Source organism: Capra hircus, chromosome 10, assembly GCF_001704415.2.
Source record: "Capra hircus breed San Clemente chromosome 10, ASM170441v1, whole genome shotgun sequence".
NCBI classification, from domain to species: domain Eukaryota; kingdom Metazoa; phylum Chordata; class Mammalia; order Artiodactyla; family Bovidae; genus Capra; species Capra hircus.
In genome coordinates this window covers 82335376-82357307 of record NC_030817.1, presented here as the reverse complement: position 1 = coordinate 82357307, position 21932 = coordinate 82335376, and the positions used below count along the sequence as shown (strand labels likewise).

General features: G+C 39.2%; 1 protein-coding gene across 7 annotated transcripts in view; it reads right to left on the bottom strand.

Moving 5' to 3' along the window:
- The window catches only part of MYO9A (myosin IXA), a 241476-nt gene extending 219743 nt beyond the window's left edge, over positions 1 to 21733 (bottom strand). For all 7 annotated transcript variants that reach the window (XM_018053556.1, XM_018053558.1, XM_018053557.1 and 4 more), the window contains exon 1: positions 21298 to 21733. The gene's annotated coding sequence lies outside the window, so the exon portion shown is untranslated. The remainder of the gene's footprint in view (positions 1 to 21297) is intronic.

The window sequence follows — 21932 nt, the reverse complement described above, 5'->3', positions numbered from 1 at the left end:
TGGTGGAGGCGGGGTTCACCTAATCTGTGTGTCTTAATCTCTGTTAGCAAAGTCTACATTACTTCTTTAAATTGTCTATTTCTAGGTTTTAAATTGAGGCTTCAGAATTTGAAGAAAAGTTTCAAAATGTTTTCTAAATCTGAAACAGCCTTGGAGTAAATTAACATTGGATACAGATCTTTATTTGTAAATATTTCCACAACTTTAGGGAATTCCCTCAATTATGACTGATCATGCTGGGAACAAGTACTACTTGCTGATTCCTAATTTATCAATAATTCCACCCCCACAACAATTACGGTATTTCCATTGCACCCTCCTCTTTCACTACTTTTGACTCTTAGATCCCTTCTTCTTCTCGCCCTAAAAAAAAAAAACACAAAAAGCCTAATGTACTACTTGACACCCTGAAGGATATTAGTGAAGTTCTAACACAACATTCAATAGCATCCATTATTTCAGAATGTAAAGGACTGATTTGAGATATGATTTTATAGCACTGATAAACTAACAACGTATCAATCCCTCAAAACTACCCCATGCTTGCCTTTCTTTATTTTTTCCACTGTACCTTTCTCTACACAAAATTTAGTTCTATTCTGTTCTGTTTTCTTGGTACTACTGCTGTTAGGGACTAAACTGTGTTCCCCAAAAATTCGTATGTTGAAACCCTAACCCCCTAATGTGACTATATTTGGAGATAAAACCTTTAAAGAGTTAATTATGGCTAAATTAGGTCATCAGGGTGGGACCCTAATCCAATAGAATAGTGTCCTTATAAAACAAGGAAAAGATAGAAGGGATACACATGCAGAGAACAGGCCATGTGAGGACACAGGGAAAAGATGGCCATCTATAAAGGAAGGAGAGCCCTCAAGAGAAACCAAACACAGCAAAACCTTGACCTTGGATGTTCAAGCTATGGAGCCTAGAAAACAAATTTTTGCTGGGGAAAAAAAAATTCATAGAAATACTGTTCGTGGTATTTCATTTGTGTTATTTTGTTATGGCAGCCCTAACAAAATAATACAACTATACAGCATACTAATAAATCTTAACTTGACACAGTAGTACAATGAATTCTACAAGATACTAAACTCAAGGGTTTTTTCCATTGCCTAGCAAGTACAATGTCCTCTGTGCCTTGTGTTACACATGTATGGCTTTCTTTTTCCAACAGAGCTTCAAATATTACACTCAAGGTCCCGTATCTACCATTGCCAGAGGTCTATTTGCCAACACTATCAAATTTGTACCTAATATATTTGCCACCTTTGACACCTTCCCTCCTACCCCTAACTCAATCCTTCACCTTCATGTATACTTCTCAGCCTTGGTACTATGGACATAGGCATGCAGAAGCATCACCAACCAACGAGAGTACCAGTCACTGAATAAAACAATAACATGCTGGTTTCTGTCAATTATTTATCTTATTGCTCACACCAGTAGGTTATTTTTTTCTGATCACTGCAACTATCCTTGAGAAAATTCTAATGTTAACTCTCTGTAGCTTATCACAGTGAAAATCACTGCTCTTCACATACTATCTAAACAGAGTCCAGCTTTGTTGGTTCCAATTAACAAAACATGTGCTAAGAGTTTTTTCTACTTACACTGATATGTCTGTGCTCACTTATCCACAGTCATCCAGCCTCCCTTCTCTGATCAATAATGTTCATTTTTGCAAAAGTAGTCTTCCAAAGGTAGCAGTATGATCAGAGAACAGAGTATCCCTTTACTCAATAAAACCTAAAATTTTTATTCGTTAAAATGGTATACTGAACAACTAAGTTAACACTTCAAAATATTAATCAAATATTGCCTTAAGAATCAAAATATTATTGACAAATTGATCATTTTTATTCCTTCAAGACCTTGAAATTATCAACAGCAATGTTGCCAGACCATTTACAAAAAACTTCAATCTTGAAAGTTGTCTTAGGTTTTGATCCTTTTAAAAAGGTGCCATCATTCACCATGTGTCAAAAACTATATTATGTGAATGACTTCAAGTGGGATTCTAAACAAGTTTATCTCTCTTCTGTGAAGCTGCTGCTGCCGCTAAGTCGCTTCACTCGTGTCCGACTCTGTGAGACCCCATAGACGGCAGCCCACCAGGCTCCCCCATCCCTGGGATTCTCCAGGCAAGAACACTGGAGTGGGTTGCCATTTCCTTCTCCAATGCATGAAAGTGAAAAGTGAAGTGAAGTCACTCAGTCATGTCCAACCCTCAGCAACCCCGTGGACTGCAGCCTTCCAGGCTCCTCCGTCCATGGGATTTTCCAGGCAAGAGTACTGGAGTGGGGTGCCATTGCCTTCTCCGTCCTGCCAGCATAAAAACCTACAAATGCTCCTCTATTCTCATTGCTGCTTCTAATTCATGTGAGCTTAGAAACCAAATACTACTTATTTGAATTGTCTGAAATAAGACTAACCTCTACATGAACACCTGAAGGATTCTCATATAAGTACAGCAATGTTAACCACATATTTTCATAAAACGTCCATTAACCATTTCGAGTTTTTTTTCACAATATAATTCTATAGAAAAAACATGGGCTTTATAGTCACAGAAGGGTTCAGATCCTACTTTTCATACTTACTAATGCATGAGCCTCCCCTGGACTGTAAGGAGATCCAACCAGTCTATTCTAAAGGAGATCAGTCCTGGGTGTTCTTTGGAAGGAATGATGCTAAAGCTGAAACTCCAGTACTCTGGCCACCTCATGCGAAGAGTTGACTCATTGGAAAAGACTCTGATGCTGGGAGGGATTGGGGGCAGGAGGAGAAGGGGACGACAGAGGATGAGATGGCTGGATGGCATCACCAACTCGACGGACGTGAGTTTGAGTGAACTCCGGGAGTTGGTGACAGACAGGGAGGCCTGGCGTGCTGCGATTCATGGGGTCGCAAAGAGTCGGACACGACTGAGCAACTGAACTGAACTGAATGCATGAGCCTTGGTAAATAAATAATAAGCCATCTTCCCTAAATGTTTGCATACTTGTTAAATCAACATTATCGCCTAACTCACAGTTGCTATGAAGTTAAATATGATACTGTATATAAAAAACAATGATTGCTACAAAGTAAGTACAAAATTAAATGGCCTATTTTCATCTTTAATTCATGTAGTTAACCTGGCAGATTTACTAAATTTCACTGTCTTTCATACTGTCACTTTTTTTTCCATTTCCTTCTCAACATCTTTTTATTTCTCCAATTTCTACATATGGTATTTGTTTTCCCTGCCAAAGACCTTATGAGTAATTTATGCCTTTCTTGTCTTCTGTAGCTAAGACACTTCTCCTACATGGCCCAAGTAGCAGAAATCCTACAGATTGTACTGGGAACATGGAAAGCAACATACAATCCTAACTTCTCACTCCTAGATGGTAAGTAAGCTTCCTCAAGTCAAAGTCTCTGTTGGCTGTCTACCAGTAGTACAACTTTTGAGCTAACTACTCTATTTCTCTGAGTCTTAAACTTTTTTCATATTCAAAAACAAATAACAATCTCCAATAATATGGCCAATTATTCAGAACAAAACAACCCTCTGAAATTTTTTAAATTAATAAAATAGAAAATATATCATTTAAAAAATAGGAATTATAAGACCAAAACATGCAGAGAGGTAAGCAGAAGGATGAAGCCAAATTAGCCCCTGACTGAAGCCAACGCTGGGCTTTGGTTTTCAGTCTTACAAAGACAGAAGCCAAACCCAGGGCCCATCCTAGGAAGTAAGTCTGATAGGAGACCCTATACAACAAAAACTCATAAAATAAACCAAAGTAAACCTGTCCCACTCTACCCTATCCCCCAAGAACTGCAAAGAAAAGTTGTGCTGGCACTTAGTTGTGAAGGAGAGTTCCTGACAAGTTGTAAGTTTTTGTGTAAAAGGCCAGATATAAATACTTTAGGCTTTGGAGACCATACTAACCTCTATGGCAACCACTCGATTTGGTGGCTGTAGCATGGAAACAGCCACAGACAATACAGAAACAAATGAGCACAGCTGTGTTTCAATAAAACTTTAGTTATGGACACTGAGATCTGAGTTTCATATAATTTTCACATGTTGCAAAATATTATTTTTCTTCATACATTTGAAAACGTAAAAACCATTCTTAGCTTGCAACCTTAAAAAAACAGATGACATAGGCCACAGGATGCTTTGAATTATAACCAAAAGACACACCACCGCCTCAGCTTATTACCACCCTAACACATGTATACACAAAACACTCAGACACACATTTTTGTCACCTTAATCCTATTACCTTATTGATACACACACACACACCACCAAAAAAAAAAAAAAAAAAAACAGGTTATAGGCATCCAGAAGATGCACGTGCAAATATCACAAATAATGTCCCCCCAAAAAAAAACAAGCAAGAAGGAAACAAAGCACCATAAAACATATATTTTAGTAGAATCTATAACAATGTCAGATATTGAAAATGACCACACAGAAAAAAAAACTGCTTAGTAATGTATCAAGTGATAAAGAAGACTGAAAAATATCTGAAAGAGAAAAGAACCATAAAAAATGACTTTGAAGATTTTAGAAAGAACTAAAAAGGACTTCTAAAATTATAAAACAACAACTGAAATGTAAAATGGAATAGTTGAAGTAAGTGAACTAAAAGACACATCTGAAGAAACTGCCCACAGTGAAAGAAAAACACAGTAAATCAAGAAACATGTAAGAAAGAAAATCCAATATATTTAAATTTGAGATCCAGAAAAAGAAAAGAAACAGCACTCAGATCATAACACCATGTTCTTTAAAACAAATAGAAATCAGTAACAAAAAAATGATGAGGAACAAATATCAATAGTATCTTCCATACAAATATCTATCCCATCCTACATACCCTTCTACAACGTGATGTTCACATTTTCCCTATGTTTTCTGCCCCGTGAACTTGGATGGCCCTTTGTAACTGTCCTGCCCAGCAGAATGCAGTGAGGTAAGGCTCAGTGACTTCTGAGACTAGGTCACAAACAGCAACATGCTTCTACCTGGTGCTTTCTCCCTCTGGAATTCTAGCGGTCATACGTTAACAACACTTAAAATGCTCCATGGAAAAATCCACATGGAAAGAAGCTCAGGCAAAACTGCCAAGCTGAAACACTCCTGAATTCCTGACCCACAAATACTATAAACAATAATAAGTCACTAAGTTTTGGGCTTAACTTCTTTTTTTTAGGGGGGGGGGGCTTTGGGCTTAACTTCTTATACTGCAATAAACAACTAACATATTAGGAAATCCTAACATAGTTGCAAACTTAAAAATATAATCCTAAATAATCCACGTGACCATTAAGTAAACAGAAAGTATTTTGAATAAACTGTAATACAAATATTATATTTCAAAACTTATGAGATGCAGCTAAAGCAATATTTTACAGGGAAATTATAATTCTAAATGGGTATAACAGAAAAAAGCAAAACTTAGGGAACTGTCTTTTCAAGAAGACAGAAAAAAAAAAGGAAAGCAAAACTAGACAAGTAAAAAGAAATAACAACAAAAAAAGAAATTAAAAAAATATATAAAATTAAAGGGCCAACAAAACTAGAAGTGAGTCTTTGAAAAATCTATAAATTGGCAAACCTCGAGCCAAGAGTAATGAGGCAACAAAAGAGAAAGGGATCAGGAAGGGGAAAAAGGGCAAAACTATCAATGTTGTAAATGTTACAATGGTAACGTTTTAATTTAGATGAAATTGAATGAAACTAAGATGAAATCCTATATTAGGATATTTTATATATATACACACATATATATATGTATACCTTAGCACAACTTACGCAGAAAAATGGACTGCTCCCATTAAAAAAAAAATCTTAATGACCCTAATAAAAACTTTTCCCAACAAAGAAAACTCCAAAGAAACCTCCAGAGCCACACCACTTTACCAGGAAATTCTCCCAAAAACTCAAGGAGTAAGTAAAACAATCTTACATAAATTCTTCTAGATTATTTTAATGAGGCTAATATAACATCAAAACCAAAAAATTCTGGCAAAGACCAGACAAGACAACAAAACAATAAGCCAACTGTACTCCAGAACTTGCACACAAAAATCCCAAACAAATATTAGCAAACAACATCCAGTAATCAAGTTACATATCCCAGGAAAGCAAAGATAAATCTTATATTTACATCAGAAAGCCAATTAATATAATCAACCAGATTTTAAGGTCCATAAAAATCCAGTTATTTATTTACATCTCAAAGGGAGTCTTAGCAAACTAGAAATAGAGCAAAATTTCTTCAGCTGATAAAAGGTAACTACAAAAGCCTACAGCATACTTAAAATGGGGAAAGGCTACTGAACATTTTTCCTTTGAGATCAGAAATAAGAAAATGATGGCCCCCACCTACTTCTATCAACATTATACTGGAGATAGTTGTATACTATAGGTGGCATAGGAAAGCAAGAATAAAATAAAACAAAAAGTATAAGGGGCTTCCTGGTGGTAGAGTGGATAAGAATTTGCCCACCAATGCAGAGGAGAAAACTTCAATCTCTGGTCCAGGAAGATTCCACATGCCAGGTGGAGCATCTAAGCATAAGTGGCACAACCACTGAACCCATGCCCTAGAGCCCTCAAGCTGCAACTACTGAAGCCCATGCACCCAGAACCTGCGCTCCACAAGAAAAGCCAGTGCAGTGAGAAGCGTGCGCACCCCAAGTAAAATTAGCCCCCACTCCACAACTAGAGAAAGCCTGCGTGCAGCAATGAAGACCCTACACAACCAAAAACAAAAAATAAATTACTTTTATAAACAGGTATAAGGACTAGAAGAAACAAGAAACAAACAATTATTTGCATATGACATAACTGTATATACATAGAGAACATTTGAAAGAATCTACAGATATTTGCTTTATTGACTACACCAAAGCCTTTGACTGTGTGGATCACAACAAACTATAGAAAATTCTTAGAAAGAGATGGGAATACCAGACCACCTGACCTGCCTCCCAAGAAATCTGTATGCAGGTCAAGAAGCAACAGTTAGAACTGGACAGGGAACAACAAACTGGTTCCAAATCAGGAAAGGAGTACATCAAGGCTGTATATTGTCACCCTGCTTATTTAACTTATATGCAGAGTGCATCATGTGAAATGCTGGGTTGGATGAAGCACAAGCTGGAATCAAGACTGCCAGGAGAAATATCAATAACCTCAGATATGCAAATCAATAACCTCAGATAGCCAGTTAACAATGTTGTGGTAGTTTCAGGTGAACAGCAAAAGGACTTAGCCATACATACATATGTTCCATTCTCCCACAAACTCCCTTCCCATCCAGACTGGCATATAATGCTGAGTAACTGGAGAAGGAAATGGCAACCCACTCCAGTGTTCTTGCCTGGAGAATCCTAGGGACGGGGAAGCCTGATGGGCTGCCATCTATGGGGTCGCAGAGTCAGACATGACTGAAGCTACTTAGCAGCAGCAGCAGGGTTACATGTGCTATACAGTAGGTCCTTGTTGGTTATCCATTTGAATACAGCAGTGTGTCAGATCATGTACACAGAAAATAATCTTTTAAAGATATCACTACCTATAATTACATCAGACAATATGAAGTACTCAGGAACAAATCTAACAAATAATGTACAAGATCTCTACTGAAAAGATTTTACCATGAATCATTACATAAATGGAAGGATATCCACTTTCATAGTCTGGAAAACTCAATGTTGGAAAAATGTCAGTTTTCCCCAAATTAATCTACAGAATCAGTTTCATTTTCAATTAAAAATCTCGCATGCTGTCTTTATGCTGAGTTATTTTGTTGGGCTTGTATATGTGTTTGTGTTGCAGGGGATATTGGGGTTGCATATGTGTCTTTGTGTGTGTGTGTGGAATGTGATACAGTGATTCTAAAATAAATATAAAAGTCGAGACTTTCCTGGTGGTCCAGTGGTTAAGACTCAGATTCCAATGCAGTGGGCACTGGTTTGACCCCTGGTCAGGGAACTAAGACCCCATATGCCACATGGCCAAAAAGATTATTTTTAATTTAATTAAAAAAATAAAATATATATGAAAGTGTAATGGGCTAAAAACAGCCAAGACTCTCCTGAAGAACAATAGCAAAGTGTAAATGAAGTCTTGCCTTCGTCACTCAGCCCCAGTCGTGTCCAACTCTTTGCAACCCCATGGACTGCAGCACACCAGGCTTCCCTGTCCTTCACCATCTCCCACAGTTTACTCAAACTCATTTCCATCGAGTCAGTGATGCCATCCAACCATCCCACCCTCTGTTGTCCCCCTTCTCCCTCCTGCCTTCAATCTTTCCCAGCATCAAGGTCTTTTCCAATGACTTGGCTCTTTGCATCAGATAGCCAGTACTGGAGCTTCAGCATCAGTCCTTCCAATGAATATTCAGGACTAATTTCCTTTAGGATTGACTGGTTTGATCTCCTTTCTGTCCAAGGGATTCTCGAAAGTCTTCTCCAATACCACAGTTCGAAGGCATCAAATTTTTGGCGCTCAGCCTTTTTTATTGTCCAGCTCTCACATCTGTACATGATTACTAGGAAAACCATAATTTTGACTATATGGACCTTTGTAGGCAAAGTAATATCTCTGCTTTTTAATACACTGTCTAGGTTTGTCATTGCTTTTCTTCCAAGGAACAAGCATCTTTTAATTTCATGACTGCAGTGACCACCCACAGTGATTTTGCCTCATCAGGTATCGAAACTTCTAAAGTGATAAGTAGTTAAGACGGTGTGTTACTAACACAGGAATAGTCAAACAGACCAATAGCACAGAGAAGCAAATCCAGAAGCAGAAGTATGCAAATATGGATACTGGACATATGTCAAATGTGGCGCTACAGATCAGTCAAGAGGAATCTTTCAAAACCCATGGTGGAACAACTGAGTATCTGTTTGGGTGGGAAAGAATAAGACTGGACGTTATACTACCCATAAAATCTATTCCAAGTAAAGATTAAATTTGTGAAAGTTTAAAACTTAAAAGCTCTCAGAAGATAACACAGGAGAATATCTTCTTTACCTCAGGCTACGAAAAGGTTTCTTAATTTAAAAGGAGTCATCAGCACTAGCCAAAATTGATAAATGTAACTACATTAAAACCAAGAAATTCTGTTGATCAACAGGCACCACAAAAAGCGAAAAACACATTCAAAAGAGAAGATATGGGTATACTACAACAGTTGTAACTGAACAACAAGTATCCGAAACACATACAGGGAAGTCCTGGGAGGTCTGGTGGTTGAGACTCCATGCTTTCACTGCTATGGGCCTGGGTTCAACCCCTGGCAGGGGAACTAAGATCCTGCAAGCCACGCAGTGCAGCCTAAACACACACACACACGCACAGAATTCCTAGAAATCAGTGATAAAACCACAGATTACCTAACAGAAACAAACTGAGCAAACAACTTAGACAAGTACATGAGAAGGAAATTCAAATGACTATGAAAAGATGCTCAACTTCATTAGTAATCATGAAAACGCAAATTAAAACCATGAGACACCAATGTGTTTTTCAAATTGGCAAAATATTAGAGTTTAAAAATACTAAGTGTTTAGAATGTAAACAAAGGGAACTCTCACACATTGTGTTGGAATTACAAATTAAAATAATTTTAGAAAACAATTTGCCATTATCAAAGCTGAATGTGTGCATACCTCGCAACCCAGCAATTCCATTCGTGGCAATTCTTAAAAATATTTGTGCACTTGAAAATATGAAACAGTACAAGAGCACTCACCTCCTAATTATTTGCATAACAGCAAGAAACTGAAATCTACTCAAATGTCCATCACAACTAGAATGAAAAAATTGTAGTACCTTGCAACCATACGTTGGAATACATTACCACAATGAAATCTTATGAACGACAGCTAACAACTTGGCATTAAATTGACAAATTCTGAACTAAATTTTTTAAATCACATAATACTCATATGAAGTTCAAAAACAAGGAAAAATAAACTACATTGTTTAAGGATATATGACCTGGGATTTAAAATTATGAGGCAAAGCAGGAAAATGACAGTCACAAAAGGTCAGGATAATAGCCACTTCCACAGATTGGGATATGTTGACAGGGTGAGGTAATGGGAGGCAGTTCTTGTTTGTTGGCCTGGGCAATGACAACACAAATGTTCACTTCGTAATTTTCTTAAAACTGCGTATGTTTTATTCACTCTCCTGTATATGTACATAAAAAGGAAGTTAACAACTGTATATGACTGTTACAGTAATCTCTTTCTTTGGCGGGGGGCGGGGCGAGTCGCACAGCACACGAGATCTTAGTGCCCTGACCGGGATGGAACCTGTGCCCCTGCAGTGGAAGCATGGAGTCTTAACCACTGGACCCTTTACAGCAGGAAAATTCCTGCTACAGTAACTTAATATGATAAAGCAGTTTACATAAGCCCCAGAGACTGAATTCCTTGCATCCTAGCAGGTCCCTTCCCTCTCTTTAGTATTCCTATCTTTTACTCCTTACACTCAAACTATACATTTTATCTGCCTTACTAGACTCTAAGTATCTGCCCACTGAATGCTTGGAGATAATCTGAAAGAGTTAAGGCAAAAAGAGAAGAAAAGGTGAAGTTAAGGAGTGGGGAAGTTGTGGGAAAAAAACAGTAAGGAAAGAACTTGACTTATGCTTACATGAAAACACCCAGGACATCAGATTTTTATTTCAATGCTTCAAGGAGCCAAGAAGCAAAGAGAGAAAGAAGTAAGTAGATTGTCCCTTGTCCCTTCTAACCTAGGTGCCATAAAATAAAGCAGACTAACATTAGTGATATCAATCACCTAATATTTAGGTGCAAGAAAGTGTACTTATGTCCCAAAATATCTACTTTTCCAGAAATCTTAACAACAACAAAACACAGTAACAAAGCTCCCCCCGCCCACCACCGCCTTGAACTATAAGTCTCTCTGAAACAAATCAACTCCTTATTTGAGGAAGAAACTTTATTGTTCAATTAATCTATTCAATATGCAATATTTATTCATAGTTTAAAAGACTAAACACAAATATCTAATCAGATATGGACTCATTAATAAAATTATGGCACACAACAGAATATTGTGCCTCCATAAAAAAAATAATAAGATCTGTATATACCAATATGTTGTATTCTCCCAAATATATTGTGAAATGGGGGACAAAAAAGAATAAGAAGAGATACAAACAGTAAATATGGTATGTTACCTTTGGTGTATGAAAGGAGAATACACACATACACATACACCTAACTTTGAAAGAAAAAAAAAAACTGGAATGATTCATCAGAAACTTACAAAAAAATGGTTATCTATAGGGAAGCAAGGAGGAAATAAAAAGTATGAGGATGAAAATAAAATTTCCACATATACTGTCACATTTGGCTTCTCCTTTTGAGCTATGTATCTTACATATTCAAAGGGTAAGAGTAAATTTTAAAAAAAAAAGAGGAAGCAAACTCTAAAATGATAAACAAATGGACCTAAATACATACCAAACTGGTAACAACCACACTGAGAAAATAATGATTTCAAGTGACTTTTAAACACAGTACTAACAAACAGTAAGCATAACCTTGGTCGGATACATTCTAAGGACAAAATGAGATGGAAAGAAATCTTAAAGTTCACTGAGTAACTTTATTTTTAAATTATTTTAGCTATACTTAGGAAAAAATTCAATGGTAATAAAAACTAAGGTTTGCACTATAAGAGAGATTAAAACTGAAGTGTTTTTTTTTAAAAAGATGAAAGAAGTGTGCAATGTTAAATGTGAATTGGAATTATCAATATGACCTCATTTTTTTTCCTCCTGACAAAGCCTAGAAGTGATGACAGTTCCATAAAAAGGAGCATATTTAGCATCCAGATGTTTTCTAAACATCATCCTCTTCTATAAAGAGACAGATCTCTTTGGAGAAACTGCTGATTCCAGTCTAAAGTAGGAGAAATCCTTGATGAGCCAAGATATCTTATATCCAAAAGTAAGGAATCACTCAAAGACTAATAATAGGTTTATGCAAAAAGAACTCAAGTGCCTGCTTAAGGGAACTCCCAACAGCCTTACCTGAGACAATCTAAGCATCAAAAAAGAACAAAGGGAGGGAAGGAATGGGAATTTGGGATTAACACAGGTGAACTATTATATACAGGATGGATAAACAACAAGGTCCTATTGCGTAGCATAAGGAACTATATTCAATATCCCATGACAAACCATAATGGAAAAGAATACATATAACTGAGTCACTTTGCTGTGCAGAAGAATTAACACAACTCTGTAAATCTACTATACTTCAATAAAGTCTAAAAATAAAAGAACAGTTGTAAGTAATTGTAATACAACAAATAAAAAACAAAGAGGTGACTAACAAACTCATTTGTCACACTGTAGATGACTATTAGACCAATTCCTCACTCTGAAAATGTGACAAGAAAGACTTCAGCATTTACTTACTCTGCCCTTTTAGGAAGAACTGCAGTTCACGCCTAGGTGATAAAAGTTACAAATCATTTGTTTACAGAAAATGACGGCTAATAAACGTAAAAAATTACTGAATTAGAAAAATCGCCATTTTCAACTTTCAGTTAAAAACTGATTTGCCCAAGGCTCACAAAAGATTCTAAAATCACCAGGTAAAGAATATTATGAAGAATGGAATATTTGTAAGATATCAAAGAATCACCCCCACAGACTATTGTACTTGATATAAAAGAAAAAAAATACACTTTTACAATGGAAAGATACAGCAAACATCACTTTAAACTTCATAAAACTTAGATCACTAATAGTGATATTATATAGCTTCCCTGGTGGCTCAGTGGTAAAGAACTCCTCTGTCAAGGCAGGAGACGTTGGTCTGATACCTGGGTTGGGAAGATCCCCTGGAAGAGAAAATAGCAACCCACTCCAGTACTCTTGCCTGAGAAATCCCACAGATAGGGAAGCCTGATGGGCTACAGTCCGTGGGGTCACAAAGAGCTGGACACGACTGAGCGCCTGAAACACCACCACCTCCCATGTTGCCTATGATGTACTCTTGCCAAAACTTTTTAACACGCATAACCAGGCCTTTAAACTGTAACTTCCAGTGTACAAGACATACAGGGGACAGAGAAACAGTTAAGCAAAAGCACAAAGAAATAATTAGATAACTAGAAAACAGGCCATTCTATAAGATAATGATCTAGTCTTGTCAAAGAAATTTCAATATCATAAGTAAAAGGAATGGGATAAGAAACTTTCCTACATTAAAAAAAAGACTAAAAAGATAAATCAAATGCAATGCAAAAATCTTGACTGAATTCCAGTTTGAAAAACTGGGAAAAGTTAAATGTAGTTTGAATACTAAATGTTATCAGGAAATTACTCTTATTTTTCTTACGTGTTGGTAATGGCACTGTGGTGACATGGAGAATATTTTCTTAGGAGATACATACTCAAGTATTTTGAGGTAGAAGTCAAAATAGCAACAACTTTCAAAAGGTTCAGTTAAAGTATATACAGACACCTATACACAAAAAACAATAAAGCAAATATGGATGGCATATTGTTAATTTTTGAATCTAGGTGGTGGACTTATAATGTTCTTTGTTCTATTCTTTCAACTTCTCAATTTTTATTTTTTTTGCCACACCATGCAACATGCAGGTTTTTAGTTCCCCAACCAGATATCAAACCTGTGGGAGGGTAAAGGCTTTACTGCTAGACAACCAGGGGAGTCCCTCAACATTTCTTAAGTATTTTTATTATTTAAAAAGCAGGGAGAAAGCAGGAAGAAAACTATAGTAAGGTAGAGTTGCAAAAGAAGGTAAGGAAAACACATAATCTCAAGATCATTTATAAACTCATATTCACACAGTTATCTGAAGAACTGTCTCCCTTACGTTAAAACACACACACACACCCTTGTCAGGAACGCCCTGGCAGTCCAGTGGTTAGGACCCCATGCTTCTACTACTGGGGGCGCAGATTCAATCCCTGGTTGGGGAACTGAGATCCAGCAACCCAGGGAATAAACTAAATAAACTGAAGTTACTATCCTTAAAAAAAAAAAAGAAAAAAATTCAGACTACTCAGCCCACTATCATCTAATCAATATAAGTAAACAGATTTCAAACATACTACACACAGCAATAGTACTACAATCTGTCAATGATTTAAGGAATGTTTGTCATTGGCAAACAGAACATTTGTTATGATACTTCACACTGACTCAAAAGACATTCTAACATCCATTAATCTGATATACTAAGATATTAAGAAAAGCTTCTCTTCAGAGATTTTTTTGAATTGAAAAATATGGTCACACTTCAAAGACAGCCAGCAGACTATCCAAAGATTTACTTCTACTAGCAACAAACTCTGATGGCCATTTATTTACACAACACTTTAAATTCTTGATCTCATATTTAAACATAAGAAATAGACATATATTCAAGAAGGAAAAAGTAGACTTGTTGAGTATCAACCACATGCTTGGTACTTTACGTAACTGTTTAACTCTTATGATAATCTTCTGAGATGAACATTCTTGAAGCTCAGAAATGTTGAGTGATTTGTCTACAAATAACAGCTCATAAGTGATAATGCTGGAAACAATCAAAAAAGCTGGAAATCCAGGTTTAAAAGTCTACACAGTAAGTCCTCTACATATGAAGGATTTCTGTTCCAAGAGTGCCTTTGCAAGTCCAATTTGTTCATTAGTCCTAAAAAGTTAGCCTGCGTACCCAACTAACACAATCGGCTGTATACTACTGTACTGTAATAGGTTTATAATACTTTTCACACAAATAACTCCTAAAAAACAAAAAATAAAAATTTTAATCTTACAGTGCAGAACCTTGAAGAGTACAGCAGTACAATGGCTGGCATACATGGGCTGGCACTGAGTCAACGGGCAAGAAGAGTTACTGACTACAGGAGGGAGAGGAGTCAGTAACTAGCCCGTAGTTGCTGACTATGGGATATGGCAAAACTGAAGGACCACCAGCAACAGGAGACAGGGAACAAGCTGCCATTTCCCTCATGCCTGACGCTAATGGAAGGCATGTCTGCATCTACATGAACTTCAAGGTTCATATATAGAGTACTCACTGTATTCTTTCTACTTAACTGGTCTTAACAAATTTAGAATTTACTGACAGAAAAGTCCACCTATGGAAAAGGACTGTTTAAAAGAATCCTTCATATTCAAAGAGTCACATAATCTTAAAGTTGAAGAAAAATCAAAAGAGAGAAAAAGTACTCTCTAAAATTATTGTTAGTTGCGCGCGCACGCACACACACACACACACACACACACACACACAACCAATTCTTAGCAGGCCAGCTGTCTATGACACAGGACAGCTAGTCCTTTCCTCACTGTACATGTAAAATTATACTCCAGTTGCCCGTTGGATGACCCCACTGCCAAAATATGCTAGCAACATAATTCACATTAAAACCCAGAGGCCAAACACCATTTGGAAAGTCCTTTACATGTTTACTATACCCATCTCAAGCACGTTCCTCACTCAAAACAGGCTATTTTAAGCAAATATTCTTTGGTCTATCAATTCTTTTCTGCCGCTCTAAGATATTAAACTTACAAACAAGAAAATCTACCTAAATACAAACACCCCATAACTGAATCTTAAAATGTTATGTGACTTTGAATTTATCTACTGCACAAAAATAAGCCAAAATTACATTGTGTAATATAAACTCTATGTATGTGCTTTCTATAGGATCAAAATTCTAATGTCTATGTCTCTTGTACATCTAAAGAAACACACAAAATATGTAGAGGAATCTATGTTAAAGAGTTTTCCTATTTAAAGTTAAACCTTCTTTGAACTGGACTAGTGACCAGAAGAGGGCATAAGGTGCCTTGTAGGCTGTAGTATTATCCTAGACATGGGGTTGGTTACATTTGTGCTCACTCTGAAAATTTACTGAGCTGTACATCTATGATCTGTGTACTTTTCTGTATACATTATAATTTATAATAAGAATATTCTTTTTTACAAATCCTCAATCTAAAAACCTGCCTAACTATATTGCACCAATACCAAAGAAGCTACAGCCCAGTGAAGAAAACAGACAAGCTATTACGAATTTCATTAGAGAGCTGAGAAAGAAGCAAGCACTACATACTAGGAGCACACAGGAGCAATACCTAACTTAACCTGGAGGAAGTAAAGCTTCCTGAAGATACACCTGAACTGAGACTTGAAGATCAGATAGCAGATTGCCAAGCAAAGGAAGATGGAAGGGAAATACAGGAAAGGACACAGAGCATGCAAAGACCTAAGTTAAACGACTGGATCAAAGAATTTAAGGAAGACAGCAAAGAAGGAAAGCCTAAAGTAAGAGTCAGAGCACGAAGATCTCACACACATGCGATGCTACAGTTTAAGCTTTAACCTGAGAGTGCTTCCCTCGTGGCTCAGATGGTAAAGTATCTGCCTGCAGTGCAGAAGACCCAGGTTCTATCCCTGGGTCGGGAAGATCCCCTGGAGAAGGAAATGGCAACCCACTCCAGTACTCTTGCCTGGAAAATTCCATGGACAGAGGAGCCTGGGAGGCTACAGTCCACGGGGCTGCAAAGAGTCGGACACGACTGAGCAACTTCAATAAAGCACTGAAGATCTTTCAACAGAAAAGGACATGATTAGCTGTTTATTTTTACCATGTCAATCACGGTGCCTGCCATGTTTACAACCCCATTTTGTGTGAAGTTACCCTGCACACTGCCCCATGTTTTTCACTATTATGCTCCTGCCTGACATCCACATGCACAAATAAACACACAGTCAACACTAAATGGCTAGGAGTGGTCACATGACCCAGTACACAGACCTGCTAGCAGCCCATGATTAAAGATTAAACAATCCAAAGATTGTTTCTTGGGAATTCAAACCAGAAAATCCTAGGAAGAAGTTAGCAACAGGAGCTTAAGCTAAAGAGATAGTAGCCAGGAGACAAGATATTGGCATGGAAGTGATGGCAGTTATAAGGAGGCAAAAATTAAGAATAAATGAAAGCTGTGAGACTGGGTAGTGGGGGAGGGGGGTGATTAGAGTAGAAAGAAAAAAATAATACAAAATGAAACAGAACAAGTAGCTAAGACAAGTTAACAGTAGAGCACTAGAGTGAGATACCTGGCTTCAGAAGATCCCCTGGAGAAGGGAAAGGCTACCTACTCCAGGATTCTGGCCTGGAGAAATCCATGGGCTGTATAGTCTATGGGGTCACAAAGAGTCGGACACAACTGAGCGACTTTCACTCACTCACTCAGAGTGAAATCTGTCTTTTCCGGCTTCCAGTTTTATTTAAGCTCACGTTCTTTCTAAGACCAAGCTGTTTAACTTCTCCTGCGTTCCCTTGTGCATGCTTTCTTTCAGGAAGCACTCCTCTATTTAAGGCAACCTGAGTCTCTTCTTGCATACGAAAGAGCCTAACTAAAAGAGCAGTTTAGAACACTTACTCTGGCAGCAGCGCAGAGAATGAACTAGTGGATATGGCAAAACAAGAGGCAGATGAGGGGACAAGAAGACCAACAGACTTTTAGGGTTAAAATAGAGACAACAAAAATAGCAATAACAGTGATTTGAAATATCATGAGGGAGAATGTGCCAGACTCGGTGATGTTGGTAGATTGGTACAGAATGGAGTGGAGGATGATTTCCAGCTTCCTGAAGGCTTCATGAGGAGAGAGTGGTACCATTCATCAAGACAGGAAATGGAAAGAAAAGATTTTGCTGCCTTTGTCTCTTTCTACCCCGACAGCTTTTTGGAGGGAAGGGAGGCAGAGATGAGTTTTATTTTGTACATATCTGAAGTGCTTGTTGAAATGTGAATCCAAGATTAAATGTCCATTAGCAGTGATTTACAGGGGTCCAGAGTAAAGGCAAGAGCTCTACAAGGCAACTCGAGACTTATAAATACATTAAATCAATGTTATGTCACAGTGGTAAAGAAGCTGCCTGTCAGTGCAGGAGATACAAGGATGCAGGTTCAAGCCCTAGGTTGGGAAGATCCCCTGGAGGAGGAAATGGCAACCCACTTCAGTATTCTTGCATGGAAAATTCCATGGACAGAGGAGCCTGGCCGTCTACAGTCCTAGGGTTGAAAAGAGTTGAACGCGACTGAGCACACATTTAATCACATGGTTTAAAAACACGACTGAAAAATCTTTGACTAAACTCTATTACTAATATAGCTAGAAATCATACACTAAAACACTTAATATTTTTGGCAAACAACATTTTCCAAGCTCCTATACTCTGTAAACAATGAAGACTGAACAACTTTTACAATACTATAATCTAAACACTTGGAAAAAACGGGGTTATAGTGCTAACTTCTACTGAGGTTTTGCCTTTCTAAAAACCTAAGTTTACTTCCATTTCCCTCAGAACTATATATCACTCAAGGGAAAACACTGTTGAAAAGTCTTGTCAGATAGTGAACCTACTGATGTTTAAACTATAACAAGATTCTTTACAGAACTGAACCACATAATTTACTATTAATAGCTCAGACATTCAATTCTATGTGTATTGCAAATGCTGAATTTCTATCCTACAATCTTTTCTCCTCTCACCTAAACCTACTATCAACCCAGAACTTAATAACAAGCTTAAGCCACAAATCCAGTTGCCTATTGGCCATCTACATCTGCTAGAAATATAACCACCAGTCACCCAAACTCAAAATATCACAAATTGAATTCCTCTTTCTTGATAAAAACAAAAATTCCATTCCTCCCTCATTCAGATCCTCACCTCAGTGAAAGGCACAAGCTAGAAACCTAGATCTTATCCTCTATGAACCCTCAGTCTAATACCAATTCCAGTGAAATCACCAAATTCTGTCTATTCTCAAAACCCAAATGAAGAAGCTGCACCATTATCGGTTACCCCCCCAACACCTTTAGCCTGCCTTTCAATCCACCCTCCTCAAAGTAGATTGAGTGATCTTTTAAAAATGCAAATAATTTCAATCCCCTCCTTTTTAAATCCTTCAGTAACTATGAAGTAAGTTATAAATAAACATAAACATTTATGTACATGTATGCTAAATAGACTCTATGGACTACAGCCTGCCAGGCCACTTTGTCCATGGAATTCTCCAGGCAAGAAGACTGGAGTGGGTTGCCACGCCCTCCTCCAGATCTTCCTGACCCAGGAATTGAACCTGCATCTTCTGTGGCTCCTGCATTGCAAGTGCTCATTACCACTGAGCCACCAGGGAAGACCAATAAAAATTATGAAAAATCCAAATAAATATAAACTCTATCAAAGCTAGTAACTCCATGAAAGCCCAGCAAGTGGTTCAATGAGAAATTTACTTTAACTATATCCTTTTTTGTAGGTTCATAAGAGTCATCAGGAAATTTTTTGAATCCTGAAAATTACTGAAAACATACATATACCAGCTGATATATTTAAGAGAAAAGCACATAGCACTGTCTGTAAAAACAAAGACTGAAAATAACCTCAAGATCACCAGAAGGGAATACTATCTAGCCAGTAAATGAGGCAATTCCAAATGTACTATTGTTGAATGATCTCTAGGATCTATTATTAAAGGGAGAGGGGTGAGCTATAGCCATAATATACAGTATGCAAGCATTTGTCTGTGGAGTGTTTTAAAAATATAAAGGTATAAAAAAAAATATAAAGGTACAGACTTGTACGCTAGAAATATCACAAGGACACACACAAAGATGGAAATAATGGTTGCGTCTAAGGAGGGAAAATGCGTGGCTGGCGAATAAAAGGGGAAGAGAAACTTTTTACTGCATATCTTTTGAACCTTTTGACTTTTATACTATGTCTAGTTATGACCTATAATTTTCATATGATTTTCTCCCTCCTTAGTTCCACACACACAAAATAAAAAAATTTTAAGTACTGACTACAAAAGCCCCTCTATACTTCATCCCTCTACCACCGTTAAAATTATGCACTGATCATTCGGTGTAAGATTACATTTCCTTCCTGACAGCTCAGGAGTTCAATAAACTATTTTATTCAATATTTTATTACTGCTGAGAAGGCTGCTGGTAATGACATCGGTGAACACTGCATGGTAACCATACTTGTTCCTTGGAAAAGCAAGACAGCAGCACCAAGTAGCAGAATTTTATTATCGAACTGGCATTAAAACCTTCAGGGATTAAGGAAAACTACAAATCTTACTTTTCCAGAAAACTGAAAAACAATAAAATAATTAAAAACACCCTAGTATCCTTCAAAAACAGTGCCAAAGATATATTAAAATCTACAAGAACGTGAAGCAAATAATAACACATGGAGACAGTTTTATTCATTAGTGATATGTGATTTAATCCTTACAAAAGTCCCCAAACTGTCAGGATCTGGATTACCTCACATTCTAGAAAAGAGACAAGATGAGAAGCAGGCTGTGTGATCTTACAATAGCACACACCCCCTGCCCTGGGTTTCCATGCTCTTCCCTCTCACTCTCTATAGCCACCAGACTAGACCCTCCAAACCTCGGTATCAGTTGGGTCCCTTAATCCCCACTGAGGGAATATACAAGGGTAACACCCCTTCAGGATTTCATGGCAAAGTCTTTCCAATCAAAGAAAGGATCACGAGCGGGGAGAAAGATACTAAGGTCTGCCTAAGGAGAAGAGGTCTGTGGGAGAGGCTACAGCAGAAGTCGGGGGGAGAGGCGGCAGTTGATGGTGGCTACAGAGGGGCTGATACCGGATCTCTTGGGAGGTAAGAGCATCACGAAATAGACTATGGGAAAGCCGAGTTGGGTAGGGGAAGGGCTAGTCGGCTGAGCCGAGGATGGGGGTTAGGAGGTCTGCTGAGAAGGGTGGCCACGACGGATCCTCCTGGACAGGGGGTCGCAATGGTTTCGGGGGTAGCCGTAAGTGGGTCTGAGAAACTGTGATCCGGTCAGCTCACGGGAAGATGTAACAGAGTCTCGAGGCCCCATTAAGCGTCTAAGAGTCCGAAGGGGGTTCCAATAGGGTGTACTGGCGTGGGGGGGGGGGCGCATGATAGAACCCCAGGAGAGGTTGGAGGGCCAGGAGGGTGTCTGGCCAATGGAAGACACCATGGGTGTGGTCTACTGGGGACCCTCGGCAGCGATCGGGGATCTGCGAGGCTGCGGGGCAGACCCGCTCGCGGGGCGTCTCCGCTGGGGCGGGGCGGAGCGGCCCCGCAGGAGCCAAAGAGAGAGACTGAGACGTGGGCCGGGCCGGGCGGCAGGGCCGCTGGGCGGCTTGGGCGGGTCTTACCTCGGGCTCCGCCGCGGTGGCCACCGCAGCCCCCTCCTCTTCGGCGGAAGCCGCCTCCCAGCCTCGGCCCCAGGGTCAGGCCGGAGGAGACAGCAGAGACCGAGACCACCGAGGGTCGGACGGTTCCGGGAGGGTGGGCCCAGCTGCTTTAGGGTCCAGGCGAGCGGCCGCCGCGCATCCCCCGCCCTGTCAGAGAGACTCCGCCCGGCCTGGGCAGGCACATCCCCCGCCGCACCCGCCCAGCACGCGTTGCACCGCCGCCTCAACCGGTGTCGCTGCCTCTGCTGGTGCCAGAGGGTTCCTTCGCAGCCGCGTCTCAGCGTCCTGGCTGGACTCTCAGCAGCCACAGCCAACCGCCGCCGCGTCCCAGTCAGCTCCGGCCCGCGCGCCCCTACCCCGCGCACGCGGCCCCGCCCCGCGCGACTCCCAGGCTGCAGACGAGCAGGCGCGCGCGCACTTACCTCCCACGCCCCCTACCGCCTGCGGGATCCTGCCCGGCCCCGCCCCCGCACGTGACGCCGCCAGGAATATAACGTGCGCTTGCGCGGACACGCCCCATTTCAATTGCCTCGGGCGGACACGCCCCGTCTCATGGGCCTCAGGCGGCCCCGCCCAAAACTTTCTTCCTCACTTTA